The sequence below is a fragment of the Lolium rigidum genome, chromosome 1 (assembly GCF_022539505.1).
Source record: "Lolium rigidum isolate FL_2022 chromosome 1, APGP_CSIRO_Lrig_0.1, whole genome shotgun sequence".
Lineage (NCBI taxonomy): Eukaryota > Viridiplantae > Streptophyta > Magnoliopsida > Poales > Poaceae > Lolium > Lolium rigidum.
The window spans coordinates 281,108,360-281,122,608 of NC_061508.1; the positions used below are offsets into that span (position 1 = coordinate 281,108,360).

The following is a 14,249-nucleotide window of genomic DNA, read 5'->3' on the forward strand; positions in this document are numbered from 1 at the left end:
TTGCGTTTTCAGGTTTGTCCCGAGTGGGCCGAGCAGCATAGGGAGGCATGGGAGGAGCTAATTAGGGCGAGGTGGCTCAGGGAGGATGAGGAGTTTGCAGCCGTGTCGAGGCGTAACATGGAGAACCGAGGCACCGGTGGCACACACTGCGCGGGAAACCGCGACTACACCCGCTTCAAGGGGAAAAAGGTATGTATATACATGGAACGACCTTCTTTCATTTCCCGTCATGTTACATTTGTGATACGCATAACTTTTCTTTTCGCGATGCAGGTGGCCGAGGCACCACCTGGGGTGGTGCTTCATGATGCCGAGATATATGACATGATGCGGACGAGCGAAGCCCAATCCCGCATTGCTTCAGCCTACGGTACTACGGCAATGCCAAGGCCGCCAAGGATGACTACTGCGACATGGTGAGGTCTCGTCACCCGAAGGTGGATGACCCCTTGCGCATCCCGACCGACGAGGAGTCGTTGGTCCTGTCGGGGCGCGGGCGTCCGCATGGCCGTTTCCCCTTTCTGAATAAGGTTGTCAAGCCTACCCACGCCACGAGCTACACGCGTCTCAAGCATACCCGCACCGCCGACAGCCCCAAGCCTCGTCCCCGGCCTGCTCGTCCACCCGCCTACGATGTAAGTTTTCCTCATTTTCATCCTCTTTCCGGTTTTCCTTCCTACATGGCTAAGTGTTGACGAGATTCATTGTTTCTGAAATTGTAGCCTGAGTTCGAGGCGGCCTTGTAATGAAGCGTATCAGCAGGCCGCTGCGCAGTGGAATAGGCAGAATACGGCCTACATGGTGCATATAGGAGTAAGTTTGAATCTTTCTTCTCGCAAGTAGATGACAAGTCTCAGTTTGATGCTTTATTTCCGCAAAGCCTGACTTGTAACCTATCTTGCAGGCACTGATGACTGCTTTGTCTACTGGTACACCGCCACCGGACCCCGTTCCCATGGCGGGGGACATGCCTATCATGCCATCGATGGCAACTTTTGCTATGACTTAATTACTACGGATCCACACCGGTAAGTTCTTTGCTAAACCCGTAGTTACCACTTTCCTTTGCCTCGCAAGTTGCTAACATGTAGGGAACATGTAGGGAACGGGATGCTCCGGGAACCAGGCCTCGCAGGGTGGGCGCGAGGTCACACCGGTTCATGAAGGTGGTCGGTCTCCTGGGCGTTCTGCTGGTGCCTCTCTGTCGACTACTCCTGGGACTACTCTCGGTGCCTCTCGGTCGACTTCTCCTGGGCGTGCTCCCGGTCCTTCTCCAGGTGGTTCTTCTGTAGCTTCTACCGGAGCGCAACCCCGGGCTTCTCGTTTCGTCAACGATGAGGGCGGACACACCCCGCCCGGGTCCTTCCTGCGCTAGTCGACACCGGGCTTCTTGCTTGCTACCTACTACTATGTATTTGGATGACATGGCACTCTCCGCTCACCTCTTGTATGCTACTATGTGCACCATGTATGCTACTATGTGGATTTTATGATATTTTGGTGAATTATGGTGAATTTGGATGAATTTCGATGTATGAACTGTTGTACTGTGCAAAGTGAACTGCTGGAATGATGCAAAGTGAACTGCTGGAATTTAAAAAAAATTTGGGCAGGTCCACGCCGAGGGCAATGCCATCGGCATAGACCCCTGTTGCGACCATATGGTCAGGTCTATGCCGAGGGCATTTCCCTCGGCGTAGACCTCCGCCTGGCAGCCGCGCGCAGCGTGCCGCGTGTCCCCTGCATGGCCCATGCAGACGCCGAGGGCCTGGCCGTCGGCGTAGACGCCGCAGATGGCAGCCTCGCGATGCGCCACGTCGCTCCACGGCGCGCAGTTGGCGTGGTTACGCCGAGGGCAACACCGTCGGCGTCTGATGCACCTCCGTTAACGGCGACGGCGCGCCGTGGCCAGATGCCGAGGGCAGCGACGCCGAGGGTGAGGTTGCACCGTCGGCGTAGGCGTCGTACGCCGACGGCCAAGCCTACGCCGACGGCACGGAAGCCTATGCCGAGGGCTGCCGTCGGCGTAGCCTACGCCGAGGGCCTGGCGTGGCTACGCCGAGGGCAGCCAGCCGTCGGCGTCTCCTCGGATTCCTGTAGTGCATGGTACACCCGTAGTACACTCAAGATATCATCTGCGGGACTACAAGATAGGAAATTTTTCCAAAAGGCTTGAAGTACAGGACATGGATCTCTCCACGTGCACCAAGAGAGGTCTCTCGAGAACCGGCGCAGCTTCTCTGACTTGCCTTCACCAAGGTAGAGAGGTACAGTGCCCTGACTAGGCACATGAGCCATTGGATCGTAAATGGAGGGCAGGATTTTGGTACTGTTGCTGAATACTGTAGCGAGTTACTGTGTTGATGGTACTGTAGTGAAACAACCCTGTAGCTGGTACTGTGACCATAACCCTGTAGCTGCACTGTAGCGTGAAATCTGAGGTGTTTGTTTTCGATCCAGCGGTTAGAAATCACACCAAGTTAGAGGTATTGTAGCTCCTTGACATGGCTTAAGCAAGTTAGAGAATCCGGAGCGCTCGAGAACACACCTATATAAAAAGGGTTAATTAGATATATGCCACTCCAATTCATGCCTATTCGAAAAATGCCACTCTAATTCTCAAACTTCGAAATATGCCACTCCAATTCGTCTATACGTTGAAAAATGCCATTATAGTCATTTGGTCTCGTTTTTGTAGAAAAACTGTGTACCGTATTTTCTCCCGGACGAAACTGCCCCTGGTTTCACTGATGACTAAACCAACACTTCCCAGTTCATCCCTTCGTATCAAACCATCTGCTCCACGAGAACCCTAGGCAGGGCGCCGCCGCTACGTCGCCGTCGCAAGGGCGCCGCCACCGTCGCAAGGGCGCCGCCGCCGTCGCTTCGTCGCCGTCGCAAGGGCGCCGCCGCCGTCGCTTCGTCGCCGTAGCAAGGGCACCGCCGCCGTCGCTTCGTCGCCGTCGTCAGGGCGCCGCCCCCGCTACGTCTCCGTCTCCTCGGCGCGGCGCGCCTTGCAGCTCCCAAGCGCATCCCCACAGCCGTCCCCCTCCTCTGCCCCGTCCCCCCCGCACATCCCCACAGTCGCCCCCCTCCTCTCCCCCATCCCCCACACAACACACATATTCCCCTCCATGGTGGCGACGACCAGGGCTTCATGAGCAGCGCATCACCAAGGCCTGAGCCACTTCCTGGAACAAAAATGTCATCCTCGCCACCACAATCGAAGTAAGTGTTCGCAGATTCTGCCCAAGTTGTATTTTTTCATGCACTGTGTGTTTATTTCTTAGTTCTTTTCCAATTGATTTGAGTGCCCATTGGATTATGGTAGGTTCGGTGGAACTGGGAGCAATTCTTTTAATTTAAAAATTGTTGTGGAGGCATTTTTCTACACAAATGCTGATGGTAGAAAGAGCTATGTGAAAGGAAGGACTATGGTATGGACGGTAGACATAGATAAGTTCAGTATTGGTGCTCTAACACATCAGCTAGCTGTAGAATTGAACATTGGCAACAATCAATTGGTGTCAGTTTGGTATTATGACAAAGTCTTGGGTCAAGAAGTCCAACTATTATATGAGCAGCAACCCTCTTTGATGTTTGAGATGTATGCAGCCGAGCTGAATGTGCCACTTACTGTGGTAGTGATGGATGTAACTGGATCCAGTGCATCCAATTGTGCTGAAAATCATGTAGATTTTGTTCCGATTATTGTTGTATCTGCTGATGACCCACTGGTTATTGGCACTAAAAGCAATCCAGGTACAACAACTCAGCCTGCACACCAGCCTACAACTGAGAGTGTCACATCAGAGGTTGGCAGTACAAGCTTTGGTGTGGACAGTAAGGTTGATTATCTTACCAACAACATTTCTAAAAGTTTTAATAAGCAAATCAAAGATTTAAAAGGCCTCAATTTGTGTGAGCTACTAGACAGAATTAGAGAGCTAATAATGGTGAAGTTCAACGTGAGGAGGCATGTTGGTAGGCATTTGGCCGGTTTAGTCCTGCCTCAAGTTCTTAAAATGCTCAATGCACTTAGCAAAACAATTGGGCCACATAAAGTTGCATGGAATACTGAACATGAGGCAGAAATTACACTATATGATGTGAAAGCATATGACCAGCGGCACACAGTTAATCTGCAGCAGAGAACATGCTCATGCCGGAAATTTCAAATTTCTGGAAAGCCTTGTATTCATGCATTAACATTCATTTGTTCAATGAGGGGCGCCAAGATCGAGAGCTTTGTTGATGATTATTACAGTGTGGCAAAGTTTAGAGCTGCTTATGCTGGGGCACTGCCGACCATGACTGATAAGACACAATGGGAGCAAGTCGATCTTGGCTTCCCAGTTAACCCACCTATACAAGAGAAAAGGCCAGCAGGGAGGCCTAGGGTTCAAAGAATTAGAGGTTTCCTTGAAGACCCGGGTAGGAAAGTGGTGAAATGCAAAAAATGTGGTCGTAAGGGCCACTTTCGAAAAACTTGCAACTTGCCTCCGTAAATTATTGCTCGAAGCAAGCACAAGAGCACACTCCTGATGCTTCTATGGAAACTAATGTTGAAGCAGCACAACATCACACTCCATCTAAAAGGTACAATTCTACTTGCCTAACTTTGTTTATGTGTACTGGGTTAATGTTTCTAAAAAATTTCACCTTTGTGTCATGCAGAAAGAGAGATGCTAATGCAACCGAGGAGGTAAATGTAGAAGATGATGAACCTATAGCCAATTATAAAAGGTATAATACTAATGTTAATTCTTTTATATGAACATAAAGTTGTTACTTCTCATACATGCTCTAAAAATATTTACAGACAGAAGACGCCAACAAAGAAGAAGACGCCAACAAAGAAGAAGACGCCGATGAAGAAGACGCCGGTGAATAAGACGCCGGTGAAGAAGACGCCGGTTAAGAAGACGCCGGTTAAGAAGAAGGCACCGGTCAAGAAGAAGAAGACGCCGGTTAAGAAGAAGACCTCGGTGAAGAAGAAGACGCCGGTCAAGAAATCAGCTGAACAAAAGGGAAACAACAAGCAAACTCAAGGTGCTGGAAAGAAACCTACAGGGAAGAACAAGAAGGAGATTGTTACACCATCTATTACTGATGCAGTACTCAATCCAACTTTAGGAACCAAGAGAAGTCTGCTTTGGTGGCTTGGGGGAGATTCTGATGCATATGCTGCTCCACCTCCGGCAGATATCACTAGTGGAAAACGGGGCAATAGGCCCGGTCCATTTGGGCCTTTAGACCCGGTTCCCGAACCGGGACCAACTAGGCGGGACTAAAGGGGGTACCCTTTAGTCCCGGTTCAAAGATAAACCGGGCCTAAAGGCCTCAACACGTGGTGCGACCAGGGAGCTCGCGCCGGAAGGGCTTTGGTCCCGGTTCGTGGTACGAACCGGGCCTATGTTTCTGCACGCGGCGGAGAATTGCTATTTCTCTGCCGCGGCACGGATTTGGGCTGTACCAGCGTTTCTCGCGCGGCGGAGAAACGATCTGTTTCCCTTGCCGCGGCGAGTTTCAGCAATGCATATATATATCATTCAAGAAACCACAGAAAATCGTCATGAATATATATAGACATCGTCAACAGTACACGACATCGTCAACACGAGTACACGTGTAATGCATGCATATTTACAATACAACACGTCCTCGACGAACATCCTCCGCCGTCACGATCTTCCGATAGTGCTCTCCACTGGGGTAAGGACCTCGGTAATAAAGAATCCCGCGATTTCCTCTTGAATTGCTTTTATTTGATCCGTTGTTATGAGAGTGTCCCGCGGGCGTGTCATCTATATTTAAAAAAGGAGATCAATATATGAATGGAACTCAATACAATAGATGGTACTAATTAAGATTAATTGTGAAAATTTGTTATCGTACACGAGTGTGGTGTATTTGGGCATCCCCACCCTTGGGACAGGGACATGTCACGCATGAAGGTGCGGACGTAGTATCCACATAAGTTATTCCCTTGTTCCTGCCTCATACACTTTACGAAAAAATAGTTCGATCAAACTAATAATCAAGCATCGTATTGAAAGTAAATATCATATATAAAGTTTCACGGACATAGCTATATATATAGTACTACTTACAGTGGTAATCTCTAAATGTAAGCTCCGGTTTCCATTTACCCGGAACAGTATTGATGAACCGTTTCCAAGCCCTGCCCGGCAAAAAATAATGAGTAAATGAGTAATTGATTAGTTGATGATATCTTCGAATTAGAGCGAGATGAAGATGCCAATACGAAATTGATTGAAACTACCTCCGGAGGATGGCAGCCATGTCCGCCCATTCCGCATATTCTTTACGTTTCGAGTCCATGACGTTTACGACTCCAAGGTGAAGATCAATGATTAGGAGAATAAAGTGGAAACCGCACAAGCATAGCTCAATGATTACGAGAATAAAGTGGAAGGTGCACAAGCATAATGTATGTTATATATAACACTCACTTGAAGTTGTAGGGAAAGAATATATCCTCTTTGTCTCGCTTGCTTCTCTAAAAACATTACGATGTTGTCCTCTCGTGTCCTTGGGGTACTCGTCGAGCCGTAACTTCATGAACTGTGTTTGGGTCTATGAACCCCAGCGGTAGGAGCTTGCCTCTTTTGTATTCCAGCTTCTTCATTCTGCATAATTAAATGTATAGCGTACACAAAGAATATAATAAGGATAATTGTTAGTGCAAATGAATGAGCTACAAACTTAATTACACAAATAAATCACTTACGAGCGGTAGCAAGCCGATAACGGCTTTGTCGAGGGCGTCTTGATTGAATAAGCTGAAACAGTTCTTCTATCTCAATGTTTATCTCGTCTTCCCCCGGAAGTAATGCTCATCTCTAAGATACACCGTGAGGTAGCTTTCACTTCTTCGACGAGGCTTTCAGGTACCATTCATGCAACCTTCGCATCCGAGTCCCTAGACGCGCGAGCTCGCCAGGTTTGACGAGATCTTTTCCGTATCTATACGTGTTTACCACTTGAGCCGTTGGATAGTAATCTTCGTACTCAACCGATGCTCCACGAGCTCTAGCCGCCCGTTCGATCATCGATGCCGTCTCCGGATCATGATATGGCTCCACGATGAAGTGGGGTGCGGCTCGAATGTCCTGCTTGTCCAAGGCTGTGCGACTTTTTTGCTTCTTTACTCGCTCTAGAGGACTTGTCCAAGAGAGCGGTCATAATCAGCTCTCAGCTCGGGTCTCTTCATTCTCGTCTCGGCAAAGTGCTTCACCTGTCTGCGGTGGAATAAACATCTTCTTCGGCGCAGCTTGCAAGAAACGCCTTTTGCTCTTCGGTCTGCTCATGTGGTAACAACTCGGAGTCCGTGCCCTCATTGGAGTTGATGATCTCTTCGGAGCTGTAGGAGGTGCCGCGGACAGCTTCCTCTTTTGCTTAAGTGGAGGCGGCGGAGTCTCCCGACGAGGAGGAGGAGGAGGCGGAGGAGTATTTTCACGCGGAGCAGACTGGGTCATGGATAGGGGAATCATCATCGCGCACGGGAGAATCATCACGCGGAGGAGACTCGGGTGGCGGAGGAGGCGGAGGTGGCATGCTTGTTGGCTTCTCACCTGGAAACACAATGTTCTCCTTCCGCCATTGCACGGTGGTTCTACGGGCTTCTCCCAGTTCTTTGATTTCCCCATCTTCACTGCGCAGGGTGCTCAAGCACCAACCCCTCATAAGCTGTCATCACTTCATCCACCATCACAACAGACAAAGTCGTCTTGGACCGAACGGCAATGGTAAGACCTTGTAGGTAAGAGGATGCCGACCGCCGCCTTGAAGGATAGGTTGAAAACTTTAACATGCAGCTCACAAGGACGGCTCTCGGTGAGATCATCCACGGGGGTAGCGAGGAGGCTCGACCACCTGGTCATCATCATCATCATCATTATCCACCTGCTGAGAGGAAGCCACGCTGCTTTTCCGGTGTGGTTGAGATTGCGGCGGGGCGATGGCATTGAGCGGTGCGGGATCTACAGCCTGCCCCCGAGCCATCCGAGATGTAAGTACTTGGGTTACCATGCTTAATTGGGCTTGCATGGTGCTCATACCCTCCTCTAAGTTAGCCGGGCGGTCTGTTTCCCTTGCCTTCCTCCTCTCATGGCTTTTATCGGGAAATCTCTTCCTTTCCGCAGGAAAGCCATACTTCCACGGAACGGAGCCTCGCCGTGCCTCGTGTTCGTCCGCCGTGTTCTTTGTTCCCAAGGGCGCGTGTCAGCTCATCGTTCTCTCTTTCGGGCTGGAACAACCCCGCCTCCACGTCCCTATGTGCTTTTTCCAGGGCATCAATGGGAACCTTCGGATGAGCTTTCTTATAGATGCACTTCCCCGTTTCCGGATCCAACGTTCCCCCAATCCCGTAGAACCACTCCTTGCACCGTTCGATCCAACCGTGTGTCCCTAATCTGATCCCTTTATCTGGTCGGTTCCGCCTCAGCTGCCTGCCACTTAGGACGGTTAGCCACTGTATCCACCTGGACCCGGAATTTGGTGATATAGCTTCAACGCAGCATTTGCCTTATTTATTTCCGACCTTCTCTTAAATTCTTCGACTCCGTGCTTGTACTTCACGAATTCGTCCCAGTGAGTTTTTACCTTCTCATTGTCCGGAGTCTTCTTTATCTTGATAAGGCGGCGCAATCTTTTCTTGTGGCTCTTGAATAGTTCGGCCATCTTCTTCTTGCCAAACTCGCGGAGGGCCTGCTCCATCTTGGCCTTTTCGGCGTCACCCCCTCTTCGGGTACTATGTTGAAATGTGACATGAGCTTGTCCATAATGCTGTTTTTGGCTACATCATCGATATAAAGACCTTGACCTTCTTCCTCTGCGAGCACAGCACTAGTCCCTTCGGCTTGTGCCATTCTCGAACGGTGATCGGGACGTGGTCCCGAACAAGCACTCCGCATTGAGCTATAAATGCCTTTGCACCTTTCTCTGGAGCAATCGGTTTACCATCATTTTCGATGTGGGTGATGTCGTGCCTAACACCGTCATCCAACTTTTGGCCGGGCCTCGCTTCCTCGACTTTACGGAAGAAGTGCTCGATCCGGAGGGCTAAAAAAGAAATAATTCATAGTCAGTACAATTTAATTAGTTAATGCATCTAGTCGATCAACAGCGGCTTAATTAGTTTATATACCTCGGTGATAACTACAGTTCGGGAGCCATTATGATGATCTTGTTCCTCACCGGCGCCACTAGGATCTTCTTCCTCAATATTCTCCGCTCCCTCACCGGAGTCATTCAAATAAGTTGCGGTGACATCGTCACCGCCATCATCTGGAATAACGTCGTCGTCGCGATCATCCGAGTACCGTTTGCTATGAGTTCCTCCATGAAATTTTCTTGAATTTCATCTCTCTCCATGCTTTCTACAACGACCTGCAAGCTATACATAGGAACCATCATATGATCAAATTAAGGATAATGCGAGAAAACTGAAAAAATGGAGTTACATATGTGTAGTTCTTAACTAAGGATCGATAATATAGTGCTAAAAGCAGATAGTGCAGTTACATGCATACATAGATCGGGTTCATGTTTATTTAACCCTAATACATATCAATCACTAACCACTCAACCGCGCAGACCGGGTCCTAGAGGGCGCCGACCGGGTCTCGAGCCGCGCCGGGGTGTGCCCCCAAAGCCACGGAACAACAACGGGAGCATAGCTAACATGAGATCCCCGCATAACGCTCCATCCGGTCCTATACATGTTGTCTAACGCGTACATGTAACGGCGAACGTGCTCGTCCTCCGCCGCAATGCGCTGAGCTACCTCCTCCGGCGGGGCCGGCTCCCTCCGAAACGACCGTGGCCCATAAGACCTCCACCATAGAATATCCGGGTCGACGACGGGACCCGGATTCCGCACCAAGGTGCGCGACCCGGAAGCTAAGACCTCCCGAGTGCCACCCTGGCGGAGCCCGGTCCCGGACCTCCCCATCTGCTCCATCTCCTCGGTGAGAGTCGGACCACGGCCCGCCGGCTGTCGCTGTCGCGGCATCGTAGCTACGAAAACAAATCATATATATATGTACCAACGTTAACATACATTAAAAAATAACTTCACTACTTAGTCGGCGCCGGCACTACCGTTTGGGGGGCGCCGGCACTACATACTTTATTTTGGGCCGGGCGCGGTGGCACTACATACTTACTAACTAACACTAACACTAACTAACTAATTTTTCACTAACACTAACTCTAACACTAACTTTTTCACTAACACTAACACTAACTTTTTCACTAACACTAACACTAACAAACTAACTAATTTTCTAACACTAACACTAACACTAATTAACAAACTAACACTAACAAACTAACTAATTTTCTATCTAACACTAACTTTTTCACTAACACTAACACTAACAAACTAACTAATTTTTTATCTAACACTAACACTAATTTTTTATCTAACTAATCTAACATATATTAATCTAACATATATTAATCTAACTAATCAAACTAACTATTTTTGTACTAAACTAATTAATCTAACATATATAAAAACAAAAATCTAAAAATCTTAAAACTTAAAAAAAAAATGGTGGCCGGCTCACCTTGGCGCCGCGGCGGAGTGGAGAGCGCGCGGCGGGCGGCACGGCGGACGGCGGCGGGCCGGCGGCGGTCGGGCGGACGGCGGCGGACGGCGGCGGGCGGACGGCGGCGGGCGGACGCGCGCGCGGCGGGCGGACGGCGCGCGGGACAGCAGCCGCGGGCGCGCGGGCGTGGCGGTGGGCGGCGGCGCGGTGGGCGGACGGCGGACGGCGCGCGCGGACGGCGGCGGGCGACGGCGAGCGGTGGGCGGCGGCGCGGTGGGCGGCGGTCGCGGGCGGGGCAGCTCTGGCGGCGTCGGTTGCGTCGTCTCCGCGGGATTGATCTCCCGCGGAGACGAAGTGTTTTCTTATATAGTCCCCCCCCTTTGGACCCGGTTCGTGTTACAAACCGGGTCCAAAAGCCTCTGGACCCGGTTTGTAATACAAACCGGGACTAAAGGCCATTTTTGCTGCGTTTTCGCTGCGCGCGCAAAAAGGCCTTTAGTCCCGGTTTGTAGTACAAACCGGGTCCAAAGGCCAAATTTTTTAAAAATTTTCATTCCCGCCTTATTTCAAATGAAAAAAAGCCACCGCACTGCCCACCACCGCCACCGCCACACGTGTCCCTTCCCCGTGCCCCGCCGTCACCGCCATGTACGGGCCACCGCCGTGTACTGCCCACCACCGCCACCGCCGTGTACTGGCCACCGTCGGCACCGCCGTGTACTGCCCACCACCGCCACCGCCACACGTGTCCCTTCCCCGTGCCACGTGTCGCCGCCGCTTCCACGTGCCTCGCCCCGCCGCCACCGCCGTGCGCCGTGTAGATCCCGCTTCCCCGTGCCCCGCCCCGCCGCTTCCCCGCGCCACCTGTCGCCGCCGCTTCCACGTGCCACGCCCCGCCGCTTCCCCGCGCCACCTGTCGCCAAACTTGCCGCGTCGCTGTGCTATAAAGCGCCGCGTGCGCGTGGAACCACACGTCGCCGTCGCCTCCGTTCATTCGTCGCCGGGATGCCGCCGCGCCGTCGCGGCTCGTCCGGTTTCCGTGGCGTCCGAGCGCGGCCGAACGGTAGGTTCTACGCCGAGATGCGTGCCGGTGGCTTCCGGCTCACCCTCGGCACGTACAACACCCCGGAGCTGGCGGCGCGCGCTACGACGCGGCCGCATGGCGATTTCGGCGGCCACGGTGCGACATGAACTTCCCGGACGTCGAATCGCTAGAGGAGGCGGAGTTCCTCGCGCCGACGCCGTGCCTCGTCGGCGACGAGGACCGTCGCCGCCACCGCCGGGTGCAGCGCCGGATCGCAATCGCCGAGCACGACGAGGAGTTGATGCGCCGGTGGAGGGCGCGGTTCCCCAACGACGTCGACAACACCGCCGCGTTCTTCGCTGACCTCCGGGCACAACGCAGGTCCAACCGGCGCCATCGTCGGGCCGTCGCCGTGTTCGAGCTCGATAACCCGAATACAACTTGGGCCGACAACGACCCTCGGTGGGACGACATTTGGACCGAGACAACCTCCGACGACGAGTAGATCGACTAGACTAGTTGTTTATCTATATTATTGTATTTTCAATAAAGTCGTTGTGGCAGACGCTGATGATGAGAAAAGTTTCCCGCCAGATTACATGTGGAATTAAAGTACATAACTCAACTGAAAATTAATTAAGATACATGGCCAGATAGTACTCGTGCCTAGCCCTATAGTACTCGTTCCTAGCTCAACTGAAAATTAATTAAGATACATGGCCAGATTCGACTGTTCGAGTCATTCAGTCATACTCGTGCCTGGCCCTATAGTACTCGCCACTGTAGTCGTCGTAGTCGCCGTCATCATCGTCGCTGGCATCGGGGTCGCGGTAGTCAAACCTCGGCGGGAGAGCACGCGTGGGCTGGGACTGAGGGTAGCGCAGGCGGGGGCCACGGTGGGCCATGACGCCCTGGAGAGTTCGGTCGCGCCACCACAGCCGACGGCCGGCCTCGTTGAAGTTCGAAGGAGGCGGGCCGCCGTCCTCGTGCCTGGCGAGCGCCCTCTCACGCCGATTGATGAAGAAGCTCTCCCAAGTCGGGCTGTAGTCGGGATGCCACTGGGGATTCCTCCGCTGCTCTGGCGTGAGCTCGAAGTAGTAGTGGTTCGTGATGGCCATCTCGCGCGCCACACCTAGAGGGACAGGAGGGACCGGTACCCCTCCGGCAGCTCGGCAACCAGCCGGTAGGGACGCGGTAGCCCGGCGGGCAGGGGTAGTTCGACGCGCAAGCGCCTCCGCCTCCCGGAGGGTTAGAGATACGATGGAAGCCATGTGACCTGGTGATGAGGTTTGCGAGATATGAGTCTAGATGTGATATGTAAATGGAGGCCAAGCCAACATATATATAGTGAAAAAATGGCGGGAGGACGGAGGCGGGAAGCGAGTGGAAAGCGCGGGAAGAAAAATAGGCGGGAACGCGGTGGCGCCAAAAGCTGTCGGTGGGATAAGGACGTGTGGGTAACCTTTAGTCCCGGCTGGTGGGTACAACCGGGAGTAAAGATCATTTTTTGTCATATCTAACAAAAGTGTCGGTGGGATAAAGACGTGTGGGTAACCTTTAGTCCCGGCTGGTGGGTACAACCGGGACGAAAGATCCTTTTTTGTCATCTAACAAAACTGTCGGTGGGATAAAGACGTGTGGGTAACCTTTAGTCCCGGCTGGTGGGTACAACCGGGACTAAAGATCCTTTTTTGTCATCTAACAAACCTGTCGGTGGGATAAGGACGTGTGGGTAACCTTTAGTCCCGGCTGGTGGGTACAACCGGGACTAAAGATGTCGGCGAGGATAAGAACGCATGGGTGGACGCACTCGCTCGATGAGATAAAGCATGTAGCGCACGACGCCCTGTCGAGTAGAAGCGGTCTTGTGCCTATAAAAGGAGCATCGATACGGCTTGCCAAGCGGATCAACAAGCCAAGCGAGAGATTCATTCCCATGGATTGGAAAATCTCCCGTGGCGCGGCTTCTCGAAGATGTTGTTGGTGCACACGCCCTACGGCATCTTCGGAAGCTGCGCCTCGGAGCTTTTCCCTGCAAGCCCGTGAACGACTACATCTCCTCTAACGGTGTTGGGGAAAGGGTTGGGAAATCTCCCGTGGCGCAACTTCTCGAAGATGTCGTTGGTGCACAAGCCTTACGGCATCTTCGGAAGTTGCTCCTCGAATTTTCTCCTGCAAGCCCACGAACGACTACATCTCCTCTAATAGTGTTGGGGAAAGGGTTGGGAAATCTCCCGTGGCGCGGTTTCTCGAAGATGTTGTTGGTGCACATGCCCTACGGCATCTTCGGAAGCTGCGCCTCGGAATTTTCCCCTGCAAACCCGTGAACGACTACATCTCCTCTATATATATGGTACAAAAAGCCAACCACATCTCCACTTTTCATATCTTACATACAGTTAAATGATTACACAAAAATAAATGGGAAATTGATTGCCATGTTGAGATACTCATTTGTGCCATGGAGCATCTTCATCATTTAATCTTCTTCGGCCTTAACCATGGAGCATCTTCATCATTTAACTTGATGCTTGGATCAATGTTCACTCTGAAGGGTGGAATTTCATCAAACTTATTATAATCTTCTGACATGTCTGTCTTGTCCTCCACTCCCACGATGTTTCTTTTTCCAGAAAGAACTATGT

At 51.7% G+C, this 14,249-nt stretch overlaps 1 long non-coding RNA gene across 1 annotated transcript; it reads left to right on the top strand.

Annotated features, from left to right (window-relative positions):
- Window positions 1-4,506: 4,506 nt before the first annotated feature.
- Window positions 4,507-4,855, top strand: LOC124683793. Its single transcript, XR_006996818.1, has 3 exons — window positions 4,507-4,599; window positions 4,678-4,746; window positions 4,823-4,855. It is a non-coding gene; the product is annotated as an uncharacterized LOC124683793 (long non-coding RNA).
- The last annotated feature ends 9,394 nt before the right edge of the window (window positions 4,856-14,249 follow it).